Below are 26,991 nucleotides of genomic sequence, written 5' to 3'. Positions count from 1 at the left end.
AGGTACGGAATTGTTTTACAGTGCAGCTCAGCCTGGATGCGATCAATCGCGATAAATCTGGTCGCGTCTTGCCTCAATGCCTCAATTTGCCAGTAGCCGCTCTTGACGCCCATCGATGAGAAATAATTGGCGTGGCAGAGCCTGTCCAGTGTGTCGTCGATGCGAGGGAGGGGGTAGACGTCCTTCTTTGTTAAGTTGTTTAAGCAACGGTAATCAACGCAGAATCTAAGTGCGCCGTCTTTCTCAATAGAACTACCGGTGCCGCCCATGGGCTGTTTGAAGGCTGGATGACGTTGTCGCGAAGCATTTCTTCCACTTGGTTCCGGATGGCTTGTCGTTCTCGCGGCGACGCACGGTAGGGTCTTTGACGGAGCGGTCGGGCGGCCTGGTCGGTTATAATGCGATGCTTAGCAATTTGGGTTTGTCGAACATTCGGCGATGACGAAAAACCCTCGCTGTAGCTTCGAAGCAGTTGCGGATCTGGTCTTGTCTGTTCCAGGGCAGGGCTGGGTTGATGTTGAAAGTGGGCGAGTTCTCTTGGTCAGGCGAATCTTCTGCGGATGGGTTGGAGAGGGCGAAGGAGTTTCGTATGTCGGATATTCCGTCGAAGAAAGCAATCGTCGTTACTCTGTTAAAGTGCTGGTATTCTTAGCTGAAGTTGGTCAGCAGTACTTCGGTCTGGCCATTGCGGAAATGTGCGATGCCTCTTGCTATACTGATTCCTCGGTCCAGAAGCAACTGCATGTTCCCCTCGATAATAGCTTCAGCGTTAATGGCTTTCATGGCGCCTTCGGTCATGATAACGCCTGAACGGGCTGGGACGCTCACTTCTTCCTCCAGAACACTTAGTGCAACGTGCTTTTTCTAGAATTCTCATCGAAGAGATGGCCTCGTCTGTCGAAAGCGTGATCAGCTTGGATCGCAGCTCAATGATCGCCTGATGTTCACTGAGGATATCCATGTCCAAGATCACTTCGCGGCATCATTGCCGTAGCACAACTAAGTTCGCAGGATAGGTATGCCCTTTGACAGTCACTCGCGGTGCGCATCGTCCTGATGGCGTAATGAGGTGGCCCCCAGCGGTGGAATTTGTGGGCTGCTCCAAACGGTCGTGACTTTCCTCAGCTGCGCAGCGAATGTGTCATTCATCTCCGAGTAATCGGCTCCTGTGTCGACAAGAGCGGTAACTTTCTGGCTGTCGATGGCCACTTCTAAGTCGGATGTCCTGGTTCTTGCATTGCAGGTCGCCCTCGGCGTCGGGTCACGGCTTCGTCGCGTATGCGAGTCACGGGTGGGGCGTGTGGTCGAAGCTTTTCTGCGTGGCGGCGTCGTTTTGAAGGCAGTTCGCATCGTGGTCGGGGTTGTCATTTTGTTCGGCGTCGGTGCAGCGAGTGTAGCTTCTTCATGCGGCGTAGTGGGTGCAGCGTCTACATGGGGCGTGGTAGGTGGAGGATCTTCGGCGTTTCTTGACCAACCTCACCTCTTAGAGGTTGCTGTCTTTAGTTTCCCCTATGGGCGCTGTGAGATCTTCCTCGTACCGTGGCTGCGTAGCTGCGGCGTGGCGACGCAAAGCGCGAGGTTGACGGTGGTGGTGAGCGCGAAAGGTGGTTCGGCATGTACTTTTCTCGACGCAGGTACTCGTCGATTTCCTGCCGACGTTGGCCGAAGCGTGGTCGTGGGGTGTCAACGGCAAATCCTCGAAGATCGATACGTCGGTACGGGCAGTGACGAAGAATATGGCCGGCCTCACCGCAATGGAAGCACAACGGCCGGTTGTCGGAAATCCTCCAGGCGTCGCATTTTCTGGGGCTTGAGGCTCGCTCGTAGGCTAGGCGGCCGGGGGCAGAGAGGCGGCGTTCGGGAACAAGTTGTTCATGTCGGAGAAGATGTAGGGGTTGTCGTTGTGGCTGAGAAGTGCATACTGCAGCAGCCTAAGTCATGGCTTGGGTTTCTGTGGCCGTCGGGGTGCCAAGTGCCTGTTGTACTTCTTCGCGTACCACATCCATGAGAGTCGCTGCTTGTGGCTGTGGGGAGGATGACAGTAATCGGCGTAACTCCTCGCGAACGATTTCGCGGATCACTTCCCGCAAGTTGTCGCTGGTGGTGCTCGTCGGTTGCACTGCCGAGCCCGGACGTCGAGGGTCTTCTCGATCGTGCAGGCTTCTTGCATGAATTCGTCGACTGTTTTTGGCGGCTGGTGGACGAGGCTGCCAAAGAGTTGTTCTTTTGCGCTGCGCATTAAAAACTGAACTTTCTTTTTCTCGGTCATCTCGGGGTCGCCTGCGGCGAAAGAGGCGCTTGATCTCTTCAACTTAACCGTGGACGGGCTCGTTCGGAAGCTGGATCCTGGACTCGAGGAGTCGTTCAGCTCTTCCTTTCCTCACGATACTAGTGAATGCCTTCAAAAGTTTCTTCTTGAATAGTTTCCGTGTCGTTAGGAACGACTCGTGGTTTTCATACCACGTACGTGCTGAGCTCCCCACTGAGAAAAATACGTGTCCAATTTTTACTGCATCATCCCAATTGTTGAATGATGCCACGCGCTCAAATTGGTCCAACCATTCTTCTGGGTCTTCTCCTAGGGATCCACTGAAGGTTTGGTGGCACCCGCGGCGTTTGCGGTATGATCGGTGTCGATACCTTTGGCGATGTTGTGGTGCTTCTAGCTCCGTCTTTTCGTTGTCAGGTGTGGTCCGGCAGGGTCCCGAACTCAGGCTTCTCTCCCTGAAGACGTCTGCTGGAGCGGTTAACTGCTGGCTCGTCTTGCGGTGCAAAGCGCAGATGGCTGGTGTCACTACTTGAAGGGAGCGCCCGGAACATGGAAGGCAACCCCGCACCTCCACCAGGTGTCATGAAGTGGTGACTGCAGTCCAGAGAGAAGAAAGGCTGCGAAAATGGTGTCTTTACTTGGCCTGACTTGCGCCCGCAATGGACTGAATCACTCGGCGGCGGCGGCGTAGCAACAATCGTGCTCGGCGGTCGTCGAACGGCATGCCCGCCTCTGTCGGCAGTGCTCAATTTAAAGCGGATAGCGAACTTTCGAGATAAAGCGTGAAAAGTTATTGGAACATTCTGGATGCGGTCAATCGAGATAAATCTGGTCGCGCCTTGCATCACAAACAAAGCGATAAAGCGGCGTGGCGGCATATTTGAAGGATGAACAAACACTATTTTGCGCGGCAATATACGCGGCAATATTTTGTCGCTTCATTGAGCACATGGTCTCTAAACCGCTCTCCCATAGAGCGCTTATATGAGAAGCGGATAATGCCATCAGTAGAGCACCCTATTTAAGGGAACTGGTGTGAAACGATACCTGTCTTTCACGTCTCAAGTGCTTGGCTTTATTTTTTGCCATTTGTGTATGAAACAGATACAGTCATGTTTTTTGTTTCAAGTAGCAATGCCTAAGGTGCAGATACGTTTTCTTATCAGGATTTGAGTAAAGGAATGAATACAATCGTCCCTCGTTAATGAAAACACTTTGGTTCCCTAGCAAAAGTGTCGATAAAACAAGTCGTCCGTAATAATAAATCATGAATAAAAACAAAAACTAATATTTTGAAAAATCTTTCTATGATTACAGACTCCTAAGTACAGTGATGGGCAGAGAAGTGCAAATTGGACAATGTTAGCAGCTCAGGTGCATTATTCTTGTCACCTCCCGATCAAAACGTACGACAGAATTTTTCGTCGCGCATCTGTCGCGCGACACAGTTTTGTGTCGCAAGACAAGCTGTCTTGTCGTGCCTTGTGTCGTGCGACAAGCTTCGTGTCGTGGGTTCTTTCGCGCAACAAAGTTGTTTGTAGTAGGTTCGGCCGCACGACAGACATCTTTCCTGCATTTTGTCGTGCGAAGAAGGTCCCTGTCGCAGCATTTGTCGCGCGACAGGTTTCTGTCGCAGGTACTGTCGCGCGACAGAGGGAGTCGTGCCGCGCGACAGAGATTGCGTGCCTCAGCAAAGTTGCCTGTCGTGGGTTCAGTCGCGCGACAGACTTCTATCGCGCCTCTTTTCACGCGACAAAAGTACCTGTCGTGCGGCCTGTCGCGTGACACATCAGCTTGTCGTGGGATATGCCGCGGGACAGATACCTGTCGTGGGATGAGTCGCGCGACAGATACCTGTCGTGGATTGTGCCGCGCGAGATACCTATCGTGGGATGTGTCATACGACAGATTCCTGGTGAGGGTAATTGTTTTACTGCAGAATTCTAGAAATACTGTCGTGCTGTCGTGTGACAGCGATAGGATCAAATTGACCAAAGATGCTTCAAAGCGCGTTCACTGTGGCGAGTCGCGAAGAGGATGCGAGGTGCAGTGGTCTGTTGGTGACGGGCACCGAGCGAAATGAAGTGCTCATTCACATTGGCGAATCGAGTTTTCAACTCGCTTCCCGCGACCTGGCTCTCTCACCGAACGAGAATTGGCTTAGAGGAGAGGCACTGCTCGAGCCCTCACCTAATTCCCTTTTGTTCCCACATGACCATGTGCCGAAAGTAGTGCATGCTCAAGAGTATAATGCGGCTTTGAAAGCCCAAAAAGCTGTAATGCACAAGCGACGAAGCCAGCGGTGCCTGCGTATCCGCACGCAGTTGCGGTGGCGGCATGTAGCTGCAGCGACGACAGCGCCTGCACACCAATCGGGGTGCGCAAGTCGAATGGCGCTACTGAAAGTCAGTGTCCTCTTGGCTTCTGTGACATGTTCAAGCCACGTAACATAATGTACCGCTACTACTACATGCGCAGAAAAGGCCAAGGACACTTCTATGCGTCGCGGAAAAGAATGTCAATCGTCAATCAGGGAAAATTACCCGCCATAACCATCCGGCTACACAAAGGCAGCATGTGTGTACATGCACGCAGTTCTCTGTATAAATGTTCAAACCAACCCCGATATCATTTTTCCGCGTTTCAGTTTTAAGAACGTCAGCTCCTACTACTTACGTTAGTCAAGGACACGTCTGTCTGCAGGGAAGGTCAAATTGGCCAAGACAGTTACCACACTATATCACATAGCAACAGCGGGCGCGTAGAGCCTCAGTTGTCACAGATACCTTCGATCCGTTTTACATAGGCCAGCATAGCGGCTATCGAAGGGGAACCCCGGGGACCCCATTTGCATAAAATTTGGGGCCGCCCGTTTGACGCATAACGATCGAAGTGGTGTCATTTGACTTGTCATGTTCCTGAGGATAAAATAAATATTTAGATGAAGCCCAAAATATGTGTGGGATTCGCACCGACGACCTTTTCGCCCCCAAACCGTGCATTCCGGGGACTTCCAGACAGCCATAAGGCCTAATCGTTTGTCGCAGAGGGTTCCGGATGCGGTCAAACAATTCGTCTTGTTGTAATGCACACGTTTATAAAATTCGTTAACTGATATACAAGGAGGAAACATACCGGATATAGCGAAGGTGGCTGTAAATCGCAATAGTAGTGCAAAATCTTTGAAGTAGATGACGCCGCTTGTATCTTAGAACGAATGTTTCCGAAACGAAGCGCCCTCAGATGTTTGTATTTTGTCTTCTCCACGTTTGCTGAGCACCCCGATCTAGCACCCAGATCTAAACACTTGAAGCTCTCGTAGCTAACGCTCTTAAGTCCAACACTGATGCAGTGTTGGCGGAGAATTTTTTTAGCGGCAGTGACGTGGTGCTTATCATAAAATAGCAAAAAAAAAACTACTTTACGACGTCATTCATTGCCTTCACTGAAAATTTCATGACGGTGACACGAAAATGTCGCTAAATATAGACAGCAGCGTATGCAGCCGAAGGTGAAATGCGGCGGCCGGCGAGTTTGAACCGATTTGATTCTCGGTCGAAATGAGAATAAAGTCTTGGGACTGACGTCAACCGCGCGCTTTAAAGAGTTTCGCCTGCTTTGACACAGTCTAGCTCCTGTGCACCCGCGCTCGGTCCTCTAAACTACTCTGGTCCCAGTGTGACTGTGTGCTATGACAATCTAAGCGAAAAGGAGGATGTCTGGGGGTTTTGATGTGCACCACGGCCATACAGTTGAGCGACATGATAACGTACGGGCGCGGCATGCCAGCCTGAATACCGGCCGCCAGCGTCAGAAAAATGCGACAGTAATGTTTGTTCAAGTCCATACTAAGCCGTCGGATGGAGTATTGTTGGCCAATATCGAGTCGTTGGTAGAAGCGATAACAGGAATACAAACGTCTCCCCACGGCGCCTTTAATTGCTGCTGCTCAATCGCGGCTCTCCTGGCCTCAGCTGGCTCCGCTCCTGAAGGTGTCGCGGAAACCGAGCATATCTTTGTTTTACTATGAGACGAGGTTCACAGTAAAACGATGACGAGAGCAGCACCTCAGCGCTTGCCAGTTTCGAAGTGCACTCAGCTGCTGCATCGATGTGAAACCGGCTAGGCTTAGCGACGACTAGGGCAGCCAGGGGGTAACGCGTAGTTCATTGCCCGGCGCGCCCGCGGGCGGCGTCGTTCCCGAAAGCTCACCTCGCTCACTCCGGCTGGCTCACTGATTGGCTCAACAGCTTGCGACCTTCACTCGGAAGGCTGGAAAATCGAGAAGCGAGCGACTGGCGCTGCGACTGAGCGATACTTTATGCCCACGTTTGCAGTACTGGTGAACAACCTTTAACGCCCATATGCTTGGGTTATCGGCTGCGTTGTGACGAGTCTTAGTTAAGATCGTCCGCGACGCCATCGTCACCGTCCGTGACGCACAGGCTGAGAACTTCAATTCCAGTACGTGCCGAAACAGCTCGTATTTATCGTAACGATACGAACTCGAAAACACGGCTGCTTCGATGCGCTAGTGGGCTCTTGCTTGTTAAACTACACGCGGTCAGGATGCGGCGAGTGCTAGCCGCTGTTGCATATTAGCTAAAGTGAGACGCAAGTATCGACGTAGTTTCGTAACGCAGTTGATATCAAAGCAATCCGCTTGTACTGGTCACTGATTAAGCTGTTAAGTTTCATGATCTCCAGTGAGCGTGCCAGTGTCGCGCAAATGCATCGCAGCTACTCTCCATCGTGCCAATTGCGTTCAACTTATCCACGATATTCGCGAGCTTGAGATGCGGCGCTTTTCTTCGCTGTTTTTGTCGCAACTTAGTGATTTTATCTGGCATCAAACGAAATTGCATTCTGTCAACACCGTCGTCTGCTCCGTCGTCTGCTGGGGCATCCGGGTCACTTCAGGGGATCACAGGATCGCAGCTTCTACAAACGACATGCCAGAAAAAGTAACTGAAAGCGCTTTAGTGTTCTTAAATAATCTAAGAATAATTTAAAATAAATGCAGTGTTTTTGTTGTGAAGATAATATAAATATTCGTGGTTTAAAAAACAAATTTTTTGTCGGTTGCAATTTTAAACCGACACGAAAGCGCAGCCGTCGGCGCCATTGCAGCGCAACCGACGCGTCGTGTTCTGTATTATTTGCCTCTTTGAGGCATTGCTTGAGTACTTGTACGGCGGACACGTGTGAAGAACTCATTCAATAGGAAGGTGAGCAGGAGTGTGTTCTGGAAGCCAACGACCAGGATTTCGGCCTGTCAACATTGGCGTGTTTCAACGGGTAAGCCATGAAGAAAGACAGTGCTGCGACGTCTTGTCATCTGTAAAGGGAACGAAGACTCCTGCGCCGTTTTACTAAGCCTGGATGAATCGCATGGCCGGTGAGTCCCGCTCTGCGCTTCTTTGCTAATGATCTGTATTCACACGCGCTATTTGTATGCGGCTATATAGGGATGTGAGTGGAGGCAGTCCGCCTGCGGTTGCCGCAGCTATAATGCGGCGCCAAAAAAGCAGGGCCTATATCCTACATGACAAGTGTTGTTTTTATTGTCTTTATGTGCATTTAGTACTCGCGTGCCGTGGTAAATAAAAATGGCACCAGATATCACAACAGAGTTACGCTTTCGCTTGCTAGCGGTTCGACACTCGGTGCAAAAGCATGGATTTGCACTGCGTAGAAGACGATGGGCGAGAAGTGCTGCGCGGCGGAGCGCTCGCGCTAGGCCAGCTGCGATCAGACACCGCACTATTTTGCTCAGGGTTAGTACTCATCGGATTAGTGCTTGTGCCTTAATATGCGTAATACTAAATTCTGAGACAGTGATCGCATGCGAAAGGCTAGTTCATATTCATCGCCTTGTCATTTGTAAACTTGTCTGTGCTTCCCCAGTGGAACAGGATTTGAGGCAGTGTTATGTCAAAGTTAGATCAATCTTGCGTCTCCTGACCTGTAAACGTTGACGCTTCCTCTCCTTCTGAGCACTGCGAGCTGTCGGAGATGCAACTGCACAATTATTTCGGATTTCTACCTTTTTGCTATATCCCTCGCTTTTGCGGCCCGCATTCAAGTCGTTCGCCATTGTCGATGGTTTTTTTGTTACTTATTTTCACTGTTATTTATTCTTGGTTGCGTGCCATCAGCTATGGTGCCGGCGATTCTCCGAGCTCGGAACTCTTCCCAGGCACAGGATCCTACCCACAGACCTCCCTTCGCCGCACTCACGAGTTTTCTTTGGTATTTTTTTGTTTCTCTTGCCCTTACTTGCATTGCCAGTCGACAAATTTGTGCAGCTTTTAATTGTATGCAGATTTGTTAAATGCGCTAGCAATTTTTTTATGATGCCAAGCTGTGCTGTGAGATATCAAGCTTCTTGCTAGTGAAGGCATGCTTTTTTCCATTCTCTCTTCTCATTTAACCAAGGCAGACTGGTTGCAACTTTCAGTTTAATACCTAGACATTGGTGCAAGGCACCATGATAGGAATTAATGAAAACCTGCACATCCTATATTCAAATTGGTGTGCGGTATTTCAGACAGCTCGTCTTTCAGTGTGGTTATAACAGTCACTGTGACTCTTCTCAAAGAATGTATATGGGTGCATTACATAAAATCTGTTCATTTGTTTTGTCATGGGCTAGCTCATTGGTTTTTATTTACTTATATTACGTCTAAGTTTAGTTTTTAAAGCAGTAGACGATTTCCTCTCTTGTCATTCATGCCATGGTTACAGCCACTTACAGCTGTTGCTCTGGATGCATTTATTTGCAGTTGCCAGCGGCCAGCATCTATTGGGCCATGCGTGCTTCCTGCCTTCGGCTGTGTCATCCCTCCTGATCCGTTCATGGTAGTTATTCTTTTTCAGTGATGCATATCTTAGCTGCCCATTTAGAAAAATATTTTCAATATAGGCTTGCAGCTAGGTTTAGAAATGCATGAAACTCTACATGCACTTCACAGCAGTACCTCAGCTTATAATTACCGGAACTGTAGACTTGTACAAAATATAGTCGCTGATGTAGCTCTTGACGCAGCTGCTGTTAACATAAACATGCTTTGACATAGCACACCTGTTGCCTGGTATGCATATGTGTCCTCGAAAAGGACCTATATGCTCATTTATCCCTTTAAAAACATTGTGCTCTACAATGATGGTTTACCAGTATTTCTGATACAGAGACCAAATTGTCAGTCAGTAATGTAACATTGCACGATGACACCAATCCTTGTATGGCATAGCATCCTTGCAATGCACTGGGCAAGCTGCTATCAGCACAGATTTATTGCTGGTTTATTGCCATAGCATATGGTTATACTGCACAGTTTGTACATCTACCTTCTTAAAGCTGTATACTTGATAAATTTAAAATTAGTTGAAGGAAAATTCAAGGAAATGTAACAGTAACTGTCTCACATTTTGGTGGACACTTGAACCGTGATATAAGGGAGGGATATAGAAGGGAAGTAATGAAGAGCTGATGTTCATGTTAGATGCCCCTCTTTAGTTAAACATACCTCGCAATTAACACATTTGGTGCAAAACAAACATGGAACTTGCACGCTCACAAGCACCCTGATGTCAGTAAAACAAAGTGCCAATGTTGCCGTACTTTAGAGCTTTGCTCTTAAAAGCGCAGCTGGCTGCTGCTCAAAAGGACTTGTCGGGCTAGTTGGTTGATCATAATGCAAAAAAGACGAACTGCGCAACAAGAACACGGACGAAAGGGAGGCAGACACACACTAACGCAGCACGTTAGTGTGTGTCTGCCTCCCTTTCGTCCGTGTTCGTGTTGCGCAGTTCGTCTTTTTTGCTGCTCAAAGTTGAGCAAAAATATGTCTACTTTTCCTCATGTGCAGTCTGCGGTGCTGGTGCCATTTTCAATGGTGATTGACTTGAGTTGCATGATGCGCAGTCCGTTCCTGGAGTTAGTGATTTTGTCTGTCGTGTGAATGTGCTGTTACAATTAGTGCAGAACAATGGTTCTCTGGTTCATTTTAGGTAACTGTGTCCTGTGCCACATGCTACCACCCTTTTTCCTCAAGTTTCCTAATCTCATTTAGCTATCTGATTGCCTCCCATTCATGCATTCACCTACTCTTGGAATCCTCGCAGTGTTTTAGTGTGGTATTGCTTATATCTTCTCTGCATTACACATGCATTGCACTTCCTATTTTTTTATTTAGTCAAGATATCTCTGTTCCTGTTTCTTGCATAAGCATAAGAGGCGACTCAAGTGCACCATCTGGGCTTGAGATGCAATGTGTAGGGCCCTTCGTTTTTGAGTAAAACCTGGTTTCTTCCTACTATTGCACCAATAAAGATTCTTAAAGATCAGGTTCAACGCAACTTCTGTGCAAATGTCCCTGTAAGAAAGTGTGGTTTGAAGGTGCACAAAACCCAAGAACTGCTGGAGTGTAGTGGATGTCACATAATTCTTCTGACAGATTTTTTAAACAATTCTGGTTATTTTATTTCCCTTTTAATGTTTATTGTTTGTCGGTTGCTTATAATTTTTGGATAAACTGAAAACTACATGTACTGACTGGTATTTCGTTCCAATAATTATACCCATTATTATGAAGCTGTGTTGGAAGGTAGGTGTGCATTTAGTATGCGTGCTTTGAATTTCAGTGATTGTTTCTGCAATGCAAAATGGAGGACAGGTCTCAGCTGTGCGAGTTTTTTGCAATGGAGTAAAAGTAGCTGGAGCAGCATTTGCTACTGTGTCACCCAGCCAAAAGTCACCCTGCGTCACCTTGTGTCACCCTCCCACAGACCGCTGAGCTTCTGAATACCTATGGCTTAAAGCTCGAAGCTCTGGTTGCCCTTTCTGAGGTTTTCTGCATTAACGAGTGCAAGCCCAAGGGCTCAGAGCTAACAAGCATTTGAAACCATAGAGCTATACACAGTAGTGCTGGGGCCGTGCAGCAAGTCAGTGTGAATTAGGTCGCGATAAACGTGGTTTACTGCAGAAAGATAGTGTGAAAAAATAGTTGCGCTCACAGAAACCTCTGTTTTTTTTCTTAGTCGGTCATTGAAACAAAGCAATACATGCAAAATTTGATATCTCACTGATCCCTCAATTTTTTTCCAGCTAAAGACCAAGAGTTCCATGGAAGTTGTGCAAGCCACCAAGTTGCGTGTGATTTTTGCCAGGGACCTGGAGCAGGCTGGGAAATTAGCGGATGGCCAGTGGTATTCACTCAGTAAGGCAAGCTTTTTCTGTAAGTACAGTTTTTGGCATGGCATTGCTTAGGAACGCATGCACTAATCTGACTACTCTATGCCCGCCCATGCTTCAAGAATAATGAAGTACATGAAAAAAATTGATTGGCGTAAAAAAAATTGCCGCTTCTGTTGTTTTTTCAGGAAAGTATTTTCCATTTAAAGGGCTGTGAAAACCTTAAAAATTATTATGTGCTTGTTGTGGCTTTTTTTCAAATTTCTTCCACGTCTATGTTGGCCTGACCTTGTAGCTTGTCTGCATGAGATTGGCTGCTACCTACAGTTCGCTTTTTTGTTGCTCCTTTATTGCCTGTCACAATCTTTACTTTGCGTGGCAGTGTCATGCAGTTTGGGAAGTAATCTGATCTTATTTCTGCATTGGCCTGAAGTAGAAGCTTTTGCATGTGGGGCAGGTTTATGGTGTCTTTTTGTTTGCTGTAACTGTAGTTTGGCCATGAGGGTTAGAGGCTTAGTCCTTTTTTATTTTGATGCAGTGTCATATACTTCATGCGTAAATTAATGAAGTAAGCACTATTATTTGTAATAAACTAACATTCATTAGAGCTGTGGCCATTATAAGTGCACTTGACTCTAAAATGGCTGTCTTCCGGCATTCAGTATTACATCTTAAAACCAGCCGGAAGGCACAAAACAGGAGAAGAGATGAGCACAAGATGAGGCTGGTCTAACAACTGAAATTTTATGCAAGGAAAGTGGCAAATGAATACCTGCAAAGAGATTCATGCACACAAAACCCCAAAGCAGTGAGAGGGCAAAAACAACCGAATGGCACTGACGTACTAGTAAACCATCTAAAAAACAAATTCCTTACAGTGAAGGTTCACCGACGGTTTAGCCAGGCACTTGTTTTTAGCCTTACTAATGTAGTAAGCCTCAACTATATCAGGACAGATTTATCACTTCCCTAAACCACTGATGTGCCGCAGAAATCAGGTGTGCAAAGAGAAAGGTCGTCCTCCGATTGCATTCACGAGATTGAACGTGCAGTGTCAGGTGAAAATTCGCCTTCCTCTCTATACAGTGAAAGTGCTCTCAGCCAGGCGCACATTCAGATATCTGCTTGTCTGCCCATAGTAGTTTCAGCTACGAGGCAGTGGAATGCAAAAAACCCGTTTAGTTTTGCAAGTGGTGAACATTTTTTATCTGCCACTGTGCATAGCGGACAATTACCCGTAGTTGTATCAAGCCTAGTTTGAACGAAGAAGCAAAGGGCTCCTACCTTACTTTTAGCGGTCAAGACAACAGCAACATCATACTTTGGTGCAACTTTCTTGGGACGGTGCGAAATGGCGTGGAGGTAAGGTATAGAGCCCATCTTTTTGTGCTGCTCAACTACGTCAGCATCATGTGAATGGTGTTCCGTTCCCTCGAGAGAGTAAAAACACACTCTGACAGGTACGCAGAGATGGGCAAGTGGGAACCCAGGTGCCATTGGCTTGGAAACCTGCTCCGAGAATGCATTCTAAACACTCTGATGGCATGACTTCCATAAAGCGGTCGTGATGCATGCGATTGCCAACCTGTCCTTCACCGGCCTCGAGTGGTCCAACTCGTAGCTAAGAGGCTTCCTGATCTTGGGCTGTGGCGCCAACATATGTGGTCGTCCGCAAAGCGCAGGTCTAAGTCAAGAAGCTACAAACGGTTATGCTTAGTGAAATTCAGACATAAAAGATAGGCTTTGACCACATGCCTAAAGATTTCTAAAATGATAGGCCTCTGAGGCATGTGCAAACTGCATCAGGGTGAACAATGAACATGCTTTTACCGATGATTGCGTGATTTCGGTTGCTGGCTTCATGGGGCTGTTGTCCTTTTACTGCAAATCCGCATTTCTCAGTTGGCAGGGCGGTATTTACACGCAGGTCGTACCTTTGCTCAGCAACATTTTTTTGTCTAAAGTTGATAAGGCATTAGAGCCCTGTTTGGAAGACCTTGGCATAGTGGCATTTCGTTATGTTCATGACTATCTAATTTTTCTGGACATAGAAGGCTCAGATAAGTTGGCATAAGATGTTTTAGGAGTCTTTAAGGCATGCGGTCAAGGCCTGTCTTTTACACCAGAATTGTCTAAGCAGAACCGTTAGCAGTTTCTTGATGTAGACCTGCGCTTTGTGGACGAATATGTTTGTCGGGGCTACAGCTAAAGATCGGGGAAGGCTCTTTTTAGCTACGAGTCGGACCACTCGTTGCTGGGGAAGGATGCTGAAGAGGTGTATTTGTCGCTGGTTAAGGTCAGTAAAGATGGTAACACTTGATGGGTGTGCAATCGTGTGCATGACATCAGCTTTACATAAGTCATGCCATCACTGCTGAGGACGCATTCTTGTAGCAGGTTTCCAAGCAGCTGGGTTCCCACTTGCCCATCTCAACAACCTGTCATAGTATGTTTTCACTCGCTCGAGGGTAGGGAGCACATACTTCGATGATGCTGGTACACCTTACCTCCACAGTATTTCAGTCTCAAGAAAGTCGCGGGAAAGCGTAATGCTTCTGTTGTCTTAACAGCGAAGTGCAAGAAAGGAGGCCTTTGCGCCGCCATTAAAAAGCCTTGATAAAACTGGGCACTTGTCCACAATGGACAGTGTCACAAAAAAGGTTTACCACTTGCAAAAGTAATGGAGTTTATTGCGTTCCACTGCCTTATGGCTGCAACTAATATGGGCAGACAGGCAGATATCTGAATTTGCTCCTGACTGAGCACTTTCACTCTATAGGGGGAAGGCAAATTCTAATCTGGCACTGCGTGCTCAGTCTTGTGAATGCAAATCTGAGGATGACCTGTCTCTGCATGCCTAATTTCCACGGCACATCAGTGGTTTATGGAAGGGATAAATCTGTCGGTAGATAGTTGAGCCTTACTACATCGGTAAGGCTAAGGACACGTGTGGCTAAGCCATCGGTAAACGTTCACCGTAAGGAATTTGCTTTTTTAGATGATTCATTAGTATGCCAGTGACCTTTGATTGCACTTCGCCCTTTCACTGCTTTGGGTTACTGTGCGCTTGTATCTCTTCGCGGGTCTTCTTTTGCGGCTTTCCTTCAATGATGCCGCCGCGGTGTCTCAGTGGTTATGGCACTCGGCTGCTGTCCCAAAAGACTCAAGTCCGATCCTGGCCGCGCCAGTCAAATTTCAATGGAGGCGAAATTTTAGAGGCCCGTGTACTGTGCGTTGTCAGTGCACGCTAAAGAACCCCAGGTGCTCGAAATTTCTGGAGCCTCCACTATGGCGTCCCTCATAGCCTGAGTCGCTTTGGGACGTTGAACCCTCACAAATCAAATAATCAAAATCTTCAATTAAATTTTTGTTAGTCCCGCCTCTTGAGCTCATGTCTCCTTGTGTGTTCTGGCTGGTTTTAAGGTGAGTCAGTACCAACTCGGCCAGTCATAAGCCTTGTTCAGTATTACAACATTTTGAATAAAGTGAGAACTTTACTAGGCTATGTTGCCAGGGATCGTGTCCGCAGCAGTTGTGGGCAACTCAGAAGAGATAGCGTCATACGATTGGTTGTGTAATTGGCAGAGGATGATGTGAGGATGCTGCTCGAAAAGAAAATTTCATAATCGGATAATTATTTACAGCCAAAAATGTCCAAAAAGTGGCTGGGCCAAAGAAAAAGTGCCGCGAAATTTGAAAACGCTGAAAGTAGGTGGAGCTACAGCGTAGTGCCAAGTTTGAAAAACTGGAAGTATGGACAAAGCCAAAGCTTGGCGCCAAGTTTGAAAACTCAAAATGAGCAATCACGTGACCAATGATAAGTGTCCTATACTTTACCAGGAGATAAGAAAAAGAATGATAAATTAGAGGCAATTAGGTAATTATTGAGAAGCGAAAGGCAATGAACGGGTGATTAGACTGGGCGGGTATTCAGTGAGTGGGCAGGAACGATCCATGGAGGAAAATTTGAAAACTCGAAATCATTGCTGGGTTGAAATGAGGGTAAAATAAGAGTTAATTGATAACCAATCAATAATGGCTGCATTTGGGCGAGTTGGTTTTCCATTCTGAACGTAAAAGCGCAAAAAACACAAGGACACAGACTAAGGCAGACAACACGAGCGCTTACTTCCAACTGATTTTATTTCATGCAAGAAGCGAAATTTATACTCTTGATAAGTGTCTGCAATTGCCCTGTAAGCATGTGCAGACACTTATCAAGAGTACAAATTTCGCTTCTTGCATGAAATAAAATCAGTTGGAAGTAAGCGCTCGTGTTGTCTGCCTTAGTCTGTGTCCTTGTGTTTTTTGCGCTTTTACGTTCAGAACCAATCAAGTCAACGAGAAAACAACCGGGGTGCCAAATTTGAAAGGCGACCAGTGTCGAGGAGGCGTCAACGCTTTCACATTTTTTTGCGCACGTAACAGCGGTGATCTCTATTTTTTCTTTTTTTCAGCCAAGACAAAAACCATTTTTCTTGGCTCATGGGCGATGTATCTAGGAACCTGCAGCCAGGACAACGCTGGACAGCATGCATCAGCAAGCTCGAAAAAAAAGCACAAAACAGTAAATAAATATTGATCATTTTCATTTCAATTCTAGTGGTTTTGTGCACGAATTACTCTGGAATGCACAAAGCTTGTGTTAATTGACAGGCGACCATTAACAAGCTGTGCATTTTTGTGCATTGCTTACTCCAGAACACAAATCCTGTGTTAATTGACAGGTGACAGTAACGACTGTTACACAGTGTACGAGCACTACACACGACACACTACAGAAGACAAGGCAAACTACAGTAGACAAGACAGACTACAGAAGACAAGACAGACTACAGAAGTCAAGACAGACTACAAAAGAGAGGACAAACTACAGAAGACAGACTATAAAAGACAAGACAGACTACAGAAGACAGGACTACAAAAGACAAGACAGACTACAGAAGACAAGACAGACTACACAAGACATGCCCAAAATACGACAAGACTACAGACTACAGAACTTTTCTGTCTTAGAATCCTGTAGTGCGTTTTGACTGGGCTATTATTTTGAAAATCGAACGGTTTAGGTTGAAGCCCGTTTGAAGCGCCCAGTGGTTCGTTAGACGGATGATAGTTCCTGTTGATGTGATGGAGTATCTCCTTCCGCGACTGTTCACATCCCAAAAAGCTCTGTACTCACTCGGTTGACAATTGCTTAATGTGGTTTTCAATGGAGCATACAGATAATTCTTTTCGGAAACAGTCATCCACTGTGGCAAACGGTAAGGTGCGTCGACCTGGCACCTTACAACTGTAAAGCATGAAGCCATGCACACACAGAAAGGCAACTACTACAGCATTTGCATATTAGCCTGCCTTTCGCTGGTGTTCTCCACTCAAATTACAAGGGGCGGATCATCTGGTAGAGGCACTCGGGATTTTGTTCTCATCGCTGCCCATGTTAACGGGACAAAAATACACGGGTCCCAATGGGCTCCGTGCATTTTCACCCTGTGCATTGTCCGGACAGCGAGTTTCCATTTTAGCGAAGCGTAAGTACACTTAAAAAGTTTGGTCCCCAGAAAAACTGTCCATAATTCGAGTCGTCCATATTAACGGGGAGTGGAAGAGTAAGTGGCCTTTCGCGTGAAAGGACGAAGGAAAAAAGGAGGTTAATGTGGCTCCCTGGTCGCGTTGGTGCTCTCTGCTAGGAACTCTTCATTCTAACCCCTAACACTTGTAAAGAAATGTAAATAGTATTTCCCCGTAACAGTATTAATGGGGCACGACTGTCGATGTGTCCTTGAATTTTGCATGAGGAGTATGTCCGCATACTAAAGATCTATATGCAATGATTGCAGCGAAGGACCCATTTCGATATCTGAGTCACTCTAGAGAACGTTGCGTGTCACAGACTCCTTGTCTTTTACCACTGTTAGTGTGTTATATAGTTCACATACATGCTTCAGGATGTCTTCCAGCCTTCTGCATGAGCTCTTTAGCTTGACGCCTGGCCACCTTCATTGAAGTAGTTGAGCATGGCTGACAGGCCTTTTCAGCTGCACTGTTGAAAAAACAACATCAAAACAGTGATAATTGTTACCTGTAAACGAAGGAGCACTCGAGTGAGCAGAAATTGCATAAAAATTAAATTGTGGTTGAAGACAGCCTCGTCAAAGTATTAGGGCGTTTAACCTGCTTGTTTTCACGGTCAATAAAAGTTCAAAGTGCATACAAATCCGACAGCTGCACAAAAGGGGTTCGCAAAAGAAATCAGTGAAAAAATTATTTAATTTCATCATCACAATATGTGGAGTTTACGAAAAGCAAAAACAAGTCTATGCCCCCCGCTGGCCTATAATGAAGACAATTCACTACTCCTTCTCTAAGCTTCTCTTGGCATGTATTTAGACGTATGTCGTTCGAGTAAAATATGAACACCTGTTTACCTGTGGCCTTCTGAGCAGAATGCCTACGTAAGCGACAGCTCCCGAGGCCCTCGCTCGGGAACGAGTTTATGGTGTCCGATAGCTGTGCTGGATACACAAACGAAAAAGAAAGGCTATGCAGCACGCGGACTTATGGCAAGTAATATTATTTTTATTCTTACAATTATCAGTATCATTTAACCACTCGGCTATAATCATCAGTCTCGGATCTCCTGCGTGCTTTATGCATTTCCCGTTTCATTTCTTTGTTCCTTTTTGTTTACTTCTTTCTTCCTTAGCATTCATTTTATTTTCGTCAAGGAAATATTTACTTGAAAAACTCTGTGCCCCCCAGTTCTTGGCCATCCTCCTATGTGGGCATGTGCCATTGTATGAGGGTAACAACAACAACCACGTATCACGTGTGAAGTATCACCTCCCGAATACGATTTAGGCTTTGACTTACGCCACCTACGCTTTCTCAACGTTCTCTGAAGGGGTCCCATTTCGGATTTAGCATTACCACAGGCAAACTCACGCCACCGAGAGAGGCAACCGACACGATAGATCAAGCAAAAGTTTTGTCGGATTACTTCGGCGAAAATGCACATGTGAGCGCTCTATCCATGCTCAACGCCGAGTCTCTTCGAAAGCATATTTATGTTTGTGCGATCGTATTGTACACTGACGTCCCGAATTATTTTGCTGCCTCTTCTCGACACAGTTAGATGCATATTATCATCTGAGAGCACAACATACCGTCGACTTGACGTGTCCATTGCTGAGTGCTAGCAAGAAGTTAGCGGCAACAAACGCGGCAGATAAAAAGCGCGACGACCGGAGTCACCTCCGGCGAGCGCGGCGTTGCCGTCCCGCTGAATAACGGCAAAGGCGCCAATGTCCTTACCTATAGTAATGGATAAATACGGTTCCAACACGTTTCTATTTTCACAACCGTTGAGTCAGGAACACTCCGCCTTCTCCACGGCAGATTCCGCACAGACGTTCGTCCCCGAGCGCGATTTTGCGAGTGTCCACTGCCACCCCGCCGTCGCCCCAAATTTTGCCTCTCAAAGTTGTTTTTTTCTTACAAATAACTTCTCGTAGGGGTTGAAAGCACGTTGAAAAAAAATAGATTTCGTTCACAAATTGAATTGAACCAAGGTTTTTTTCTGTAATGCAAATCAAGTGGAAAGTGGCTTTTTATAAAGCGAATATTTCTAGTGTTTTTCAATATGTTCAGAAACAGGGCTTATACGCGCTGCGTGAAATAGCTTCTAGAGGTTTCCCTGTAAAGGAATGCTGCTTAAATTTTTGGTTTTATCAAATGAACGAATTTATCAGGATTTCATGCACGATGGAAAAATAAGCCGTGGACAGGTGTAATGAGAAGACACCAAGAATGATCTGTGTGAATCAAAGCCTGTGAAAACTGCTTTTTATTACAAATAACTTCTCGTAAGGTTTGAGAACACGTTGAAAAATTGTATTTCATGCACAAATTGAATGGCAAAAAGTATTTTTTGTAATACAATTCAAGTACAAAAGCAGTGGTTTTTTATAAATCAAATATTTCTAGTGTTTTACAATATGTTCAGAAAGAAACCTTATACTCGCTGCATGAAAAGACTTCAAGAGCTTTCGCTCTAAAGGAATACCAGTGAAAATACTGGGTTTATAAAAAAATTTATCAGGATTCCCAAAATTATGGAAAAAGAACGCAGCAAAAGGAATTGGGTTTGAAACAAAGCGAGTGGATACTGTTGGTTTGATTATAAAGAAATTCTTCTAGGGTTTCACAACACATTGAAAAAAATAGATCATATAACACGTGAAATATTTGATTTATAAATAACCACTGCTTTCCACTTCATTTCTGTTAAAGAAAAACTTTGGTGCCATTCTATTTTTACATGCAATCTATTTTTATCAACGTGCTGCTAAAACCTACGAGAATTTTTATATAATCAAACCTACAGTTTCCACTCGCTTCATTTCACACCGACCTCTCTCTCTGCCTTCTCATTACAGCTCTACACGCCTTATTTTTCTATCATTTTGGGAATCCTGATTAATTTGTTTTTTTTTAATAAAACCGCTACTATTCACTGGTATTCCTTTAGAGCGAAACCTCTCGAAGCCATTTCAGGTCGCGCGTACTCTTTCTGAACATATTGTAAAACACTAGAAATATTTGACTTATAAAAATCTACTGCTTTCCACTTCATTTGTGTTACAGAAAAACCTTGGTCCCATTAAATTTGTGCATGAAAGCTATTTTTTTCATCGTGTTGTCAAACTCTACGAGAAGTTATTTTGCAATGAAACAAAGAGTTTCCACTGGCTTTGTATCACACCGATCCCTCTTGCTGCCTTCTGATTACACCTGTGCACGCCTTATTTTTAAATCAATTTCAGAATCCTGATAAATTTGTTGACTTGATAATGCCACTCACTACTTGAACCAGCATTCCTTTACAGCGAAATCTCTTGAAGCAGTTTCACACAGCGCGTATGAGGCCTGTTTCTGAACATATTGTAAAACATTAGAAATGTTTTATTTATAAACAACCACTGCTTTCCGATTGATTTGAATTACAGAAAAACCTTGGTGCCTTCCAATTTGTGCATGAAATCTGTTTTTTTTTCAACGGGTTGTCAAACATTACGAGAAGTTATTTGTAATAAAAAAAAACAATAGTTTCCACGGGACATGTTTCACACCGATGTCTCTTGCTGCCTTCTTATTACACCTGTTCAAGCCTTATTTTTCAATAAATTTGGCAATCCTGATAAATTTGTTTTTTGATAAAACTGATACTTTTCACTGGTAATCCTTTAGAGTGAAAGCTCTTCATGCACACCGATCCCTCTTGCTGCCTTCTCATTACACCTGTCCACGCCTTTTTTTAAATCATTAAGGGAATCCTGATGAATTTGTTCATTTGATAAAACCACTATTTTAACCAGCATTCCTATACAACGAACCCTCTTGAATTCATTTCACACTGCTTGTATAAGGCCTGTTTCTGAACATATTTTAAAACAGTAGACATAATTGATCTATAAAAACCACTGCTATCCACTTCATTTATGTTACAGAAAATCTTTGGTGCCATTCATTTTGTGCATTGAATCAATTTTTTTTCACTGTGTTGTAAACCCTACGAGAAGATATTTGTAATAAAATCAACAGTTTCCACTCGCTTTGTATAACACTGATCCTTCTCGCTGCCTTCTCATTACACCTGTCCACGCCTTTTTTTAATCATTTTGGGAATCCTGATAAATTTGTTTTTCTAAAAGAACCGCTACTTTTCACTGGTGTTACTTTAGAGCGAGAGCTCTTAATGTCATTTCATGCAACGTGTAGAAGACCTTTTTCTGAACATTTGATTAAACACTCCAAGTATTTAATTTAAAAAAACCGCTGCTCTCAAATCGATTTGAAATACAGAAAAACCTTTGTCCCATTCTATGTGTGCACGAAATCTATTTTTTTCAACGTGTTGTCAAACCCTACGAGAAGTTATTTGTAATCAAACAGTTTGAACTGGCTTTCTATCACACCGATCTCTCTTGCTGCCTTCTCATTACACATGTCCACGCCTTATTTTTAACCCATTTTGGGAATCCCGATGAATTTGTTTATTTGATAAAGCTACTACATTAACCAGCATTCCTTTACAGCGAAACCTCTTGAAGCCATTTCACAGAGTGCGTATAAGGCCTGTTACTGAACATATGCTAAAACATTAGAAATATTTGATTTATAAACAATCACTGCTGTTCATTTCATTTGTAATACAGAAAAACCTAGGTGGCTTTCTATTTGTGCATCAAATAAATTCAGTCCAAGGTGTTGTGAAAGCCTACGAGAATTTCTTTATAATCAAACGAAAAGTTTCCACTCGCTTTGATTCACACCGATCCCTCTCGCTGCCTTCTCATTACACATATTCACGACTTATTTTTTCATCATTTTCGGAATCCTCATAAATCTGTTTAATTGATAGAACCGCTACTATTCACTGGTATTCGTTTAGAGCGAAAGTTCTTAAGGTCATTTCATGAAACGCGTAAAAAACCTTTTGCTGAACATATGAATAACAGTCGAAATATTTGATTAAAAAGAACAGTGCGTTCCACTTGATTTGTAATACAGAGAAACCTTGCTGTCATTCAATTTGTGAATGAAACCTATTTTTTTCGTTGTGTTGTCAAACCCTACGAGAAGTTATTTGTAATGAAACAAACAGTTTCCACTTGCTTTGTATCACACCTATCCCTCTTGCTGTCTTCTCGTTACACCTGTCCACGCCTTATTTTTAAATGATTTTGGGAATCCTAATAAACTTGTTTATTTGATAAAACCGCTACTATTCACTGGTATTCCTTCAGAGCGAAAGCTCTTGAAGTCATTTCATGCAGCGCGTACAAGAAATTTTTCTCAATATATGGTTAAAACCACTCGAAATATTTTATAAAAAAAAACACTGCTTTCCACCTGACTTGTATGACAGAAAAACCTTGCTGCCATTCAATTTGTGAATGAAACCTATTTTTTTCAGTGTGTTGTCAAACCCTACGAGAAGTTACTTGTAATGAAACAGTTTCAACTGGCTTTCCGTCACACCGATCCCTCTTGCTGCCTTCACATTACACATGTCCACGCCTTATTTTTAAATCATTTTGGGAATCCAGATCAATTTGTCGATTTGATAAAACCACTACTTTAACCAGCATTCCTTTACATCGAAACCTCTTGAAGCCATTTCACACAGCTCGCATAAGGCCTGTTGTAAAACACTAGAAATATTTGATTTATAAAAAAATCGCTGATTTCCACTTCATTTGTGTAACAGAAAAACTTTGGTGCCATTTAATTTGTGCATTAAAAACTTTTTTTAACATGTTTTCGAAGCCCACGAGAAGTTATTTGTAATGAAACAAATAGTTTTAACTGGCTTCGTATCACACCAATCCCTCCTGCTGTCTTGTAATTACACCGGTCCACGCCTTATTTTTAACTCATTTTGAAAATCCCGATAAATTTGTTGATTTGATAAAACCACTACTTTAACCAGCATACCTTTAAACCGAAACCTCTTGAAGCCATTTCACACAGCGCATATATGGCCTGCTTCTGAACATATGGTAAAACATTAGAAATAGTTGATTTATAAACAACCACTGCTTTCCATTTGATTTGTATTGCAGAAAAGCATTGGTGGATATCTATTTGTGCATGACATCTATTTTTTTAAACGTGTTGTGAAACCCTACAAGAAGTTGTTTGTAATAAAAAAACAGCGCCCGTCCTGTCTGGTCTTTCAGTGTGGTTTGTGTAAAAATTAGAGCTGCTTTTACTTTTGTTACACAGTTTCCACGGGCTTTGTTTCACACCGATCCCTGTCGCTGCCTTCTCATTACACATGTGCACGACTTATTTTTCTATAATTTTGGGAATCCTGATCAATTTGTTTTTTTGATAAAACCACTATTTTTCACTGGTATTCCTTTAGAGCGAAAGCTCTTGAAGTCATTTCATGCAGCGCGTATAAGGCCTGTTTCTGAACATATTGTAAAACACTAGAAATATTTGATTTATAAAAACCACTGCTTTCCACTTCATTTGTTTTACAGAAAAACTTTGGTCCCATTCATTTTTTGCATGAAATCCACTTTTTTGAACATGTTGTCAAACCCTACGCGAAGGTTTTTGTAATGAAATAAATAGTTTCTACTGGCTTCGTATCACACCGATTCCTCTTGCTGCCTTCTCATTAAATCTGTCCACGTCTTATTGTTCATAATTTTGGGTATCCTGATAAAGTTGTTTTTTTTTCTATAAGACCGCTACTTTTCAATGGTATTCTTTTAGAGCGGAAGATCTTGAAGTCATTTCATGCAGCACGTAAAGGCATGCTTCTGAACATAATGTAAAACAATAGAAATATTTGATTTATAAAAACCACTGCTTTCCATTTGATTTGTATAACAGAAAAACCTTGGTGGCTGTCTATTTTTTCATGAAATCAGTTTTTTTCAAGGTGTTGTGAAACCCTACGAGAATTTCTTTATAATCAAACCAACAGTTTCCACTCGCTTTGTTTCACACCGATCCTTCTCGCTGCCTTCTCATTACACCTGTCCACGCCTTTTTTCCCATCAATTTAGGAATCCTGATAATTTGGTTTTTTGACAAAAACCGCTAGTTTTCACTGGTGCTCCTTTAGACGTAAAGATCTTAAAGTCATTTCATGGAGTGCATACAAGACCTTTTTCTTAACATATGGTTAAACACAGGAAATATTTGATTTAAAAAACCCACTGCTTTCCACTTGATTTCTTTGCAGAAAAACCTCAGTCCCATTCAATTTGTGCATGAAATCTATTTTCTTCAACGTGTTGTCAAACCCTGCGAGAAGTTATTTGTAATGAAAGTTTCCACTTGCTTTGTATCACACCTATCGCTCTTGCTGCCTTCTCATTACGCCTGTCCACGCCTTATTTTGAAGTCATATTGGGAATCCTGATAAATTTGTTGATTTGATAAAACCATTACTTTATCCTGCATTCCTTTCCAGCGAAACCTCTTGAAGCCATTTCACACAGCGCGTATAAGACCTGTTTCTGAACACATTGTAAAACACTACAAATATTCGATTTATAAAAAACCACTGCTTTCCACTTGATTTGTATACAGAAAAACCTTGGTGGCTTTCTATTTTTACATGAAATCAATTTTTTTCAACGTGTTGTCAAAGCCTACGAGAAGTTATTTTTAATGAAACAAACAGTTTCCACTGGCTTTGTATCACACCGATCACTCTTGCTGCCTTCTCGTGACACCTGTCCACGCCTTATTTTTAAATCATTTTGGGAATCCTGATAAATTTGTTTATTTGATAAAACCGCTACTATTCACTGGTATTCCTTCAGAGTGAAAGCTCTTGAAGACATTTCACGCAGCGCGTACCAGACATTTTTCTCAACATAGTGTTAAAAACACTCGAAATATTTGATTAAAAAAACCACTGTTTTCCACTTTATTTGTATTACAGAAAAACCTTGCTGCCATTCAATTTGTGTATGAAACCTATTTTTTCAATGTGTTGTCAAACCCTACGAGCAGTTACTTGTAGTAAAAAAACAGTTTCGCGGGCTTTGTTTCACACCGATCCCTTTTGCTGCTTTCTCATTACACCTGTCGACGCCATGTTTTTTCATCACGCGTGAAATTCTGATAAATTCGTTGATTTTATAAAAACACTACTTTAACCAGCATTCCTTTCCAGCGAAACCTCTTGAAGCCATTTCACACAGCGCGTAAAGGCCTGTTTCTGAACACATTGTAAAACACTAGAAATATTCGATTTATAAACAACCACTGCTTTCCACTTGATTTGTAATACAGAAAAAAACCTTGGTGCCATTCAATTTGTGAATGAAATCTATTTTTTCAGCGTGTTGTCAAACCTTATGAGAAGTTATCTGTAAGAAAAAAAGACAGTTTCCACAGGGTTTGTTTCGCACCGATTCCTCTTGCTGCCTTCTCATTACACCTGTCCACGCCTTATTTTTTCAGCATTTTTGGAATCCTGATATATTTGTTGTTTTGATAAAACCGCCACTTTCCACTGGTATTCCCTTAGAGGGAAAGCTCTTGAAGTCATTTCATGTAGCGCGTACAAGGCCTGTTTCTGGACATATTGTAAAACATTAGAAATACTTGATTTATAAAAAAATCACGGCTTTCCACTCGATTTGTAGTACAGAAAAGTCTTGGTGGCATTGTATTTGTGCATGAAATCTTTTTTTGTTTGTATAAAGCTTAACTATCGCCGATCTCAGAGCAAGTTTACTGTTAAGCACACTAATTGGGACGAGCTCCGCCAATTTAAGCAAGCGGAGCAAACACAGGCCCCCTTCCACCTAGACACCTGGATTATTCAGTTGCAGAAATACATTCGCTCACACACTCAAACGCTCGACTCTGCCCCAGGCACTCTTGTTATTGACAGCAAGGTCGCCCACCTCCTCCAAGCTCAGGACAACATAACGCAAAGGCGGAAAACTCAGAAGCACAATAGGAGACTAAAATTCAAACCTGCCCAGATTCAATCCCAAATAGGACACTGCGTGCCACTCTCTGCAAAACTAACTGGGCTCAGGTTTGTGACGGCCTCCGCGGCAATCTCTCCACAACCCGCGCTCGGCACCTGTTAAGGCACATGCCAGATCCCACGCAATCCAAATTCCAGACGCACCTTAGCATTCGCCGCCTCGCTCACAACCATCGAGAGGACACCGACACCTTCCACGCGCAGGTGAAATGCACCTATACCACCCCTGGTCTAACTTGCAAGTACCCAGATTACTCGGGCTCACCTTAGCCCGAGCTTGACGCCCTTACTACAGAATCAAAATTTCCCGCCGCCCTATTGAAATTACGGAATACCGCTCCTGGAGACGATCAAATTACCAATGCAGCTATCCGAAATCTTGACGATGCTTCCATCTCTGACTTAGTCAACTGTTTTAACGAGTGTTTGGAGGTAGGTACTCTCCCTCTTTCGTGGAAGCATGGAAAATCATCTTTATTCCAAACCCCACAAGACTATCACCTAGAAAACATCCGCCCCATTTCTCTTACATCCTGTCTAGGCAAGATCTTCGAGCACATAATTCTTGCTCGGCTAACAACATGGAAGACAACCACCTTCTCCGCCGCAGTATGCTCGCCTTTCGTGCGCGCCGGATGCCCTACTTCGGATTACGCATGAAGTGCTTGATGATACCATCCCCATACCCACACACGCACTAAAGCTATCCTGGCAGTTGGCCTCACCATGGAATTTGACAGGGTTCGACACGATGGCATCTTACGGGAACTGCAGGCTCTACAGGTGGGCCCTAAAACCTACAACTACGCTCGCGCCTTGCTCTCGGGCCGCACTGCCTCCCTGCCAATAGATCACATTACCACACGACCTTATGCACTCATAGAGCTCGTAACCCTTCAAGGGGCGGTCCTTTTTCCTTTTTTCTTTACCATTGCTCTCATCCCTCTAGCTCACAAACTGGCAATAATCCCACACTTAAAGCATACC

At 44.1% G+C, this 26,991-nt stretch overlaps 1 long non-coding RNA gene across 1 annotated transcript; it reads left to right on the top strand.

The window, feature by feature from the left end:
* The first annotated feature begins 11,401 nt into the window (after nt 1-11,401).
* Nucleotides 11,402-16,062, top strand: LOC144130092 (uncharacterized). The gene is made up of 2 exons (XR_013313960.1): nt 11,402-11,508; nt 15,923-16,062. It is a non-coding gene; the product is annotated as an uncharacterized LOC144130092 (long non-coding RNA).
* Nucleotides 16,063-26,991: the final 10,929 nt, after the last annotated feature.

Source organism: Amblyomma americanum, chromosome 1, assembly GCF_052857255.1.
Source record: "Amblyomma americanum isolate KBUSLIRL-KWMA chromosome 1, ASM5285725v1, whole genome shotgun sequence".
NCBI lineage: Eukaryota > Metazoa > Arthropoda > Arachnida > Ixodida > Ixodidae > Amblyomma > Amblyomma americanum.
The sequence above is the reverse complement of the archived record's forward strand: the minus strand, read 5'-3'. Positions and strand labels throughout refer to the sequence as shown.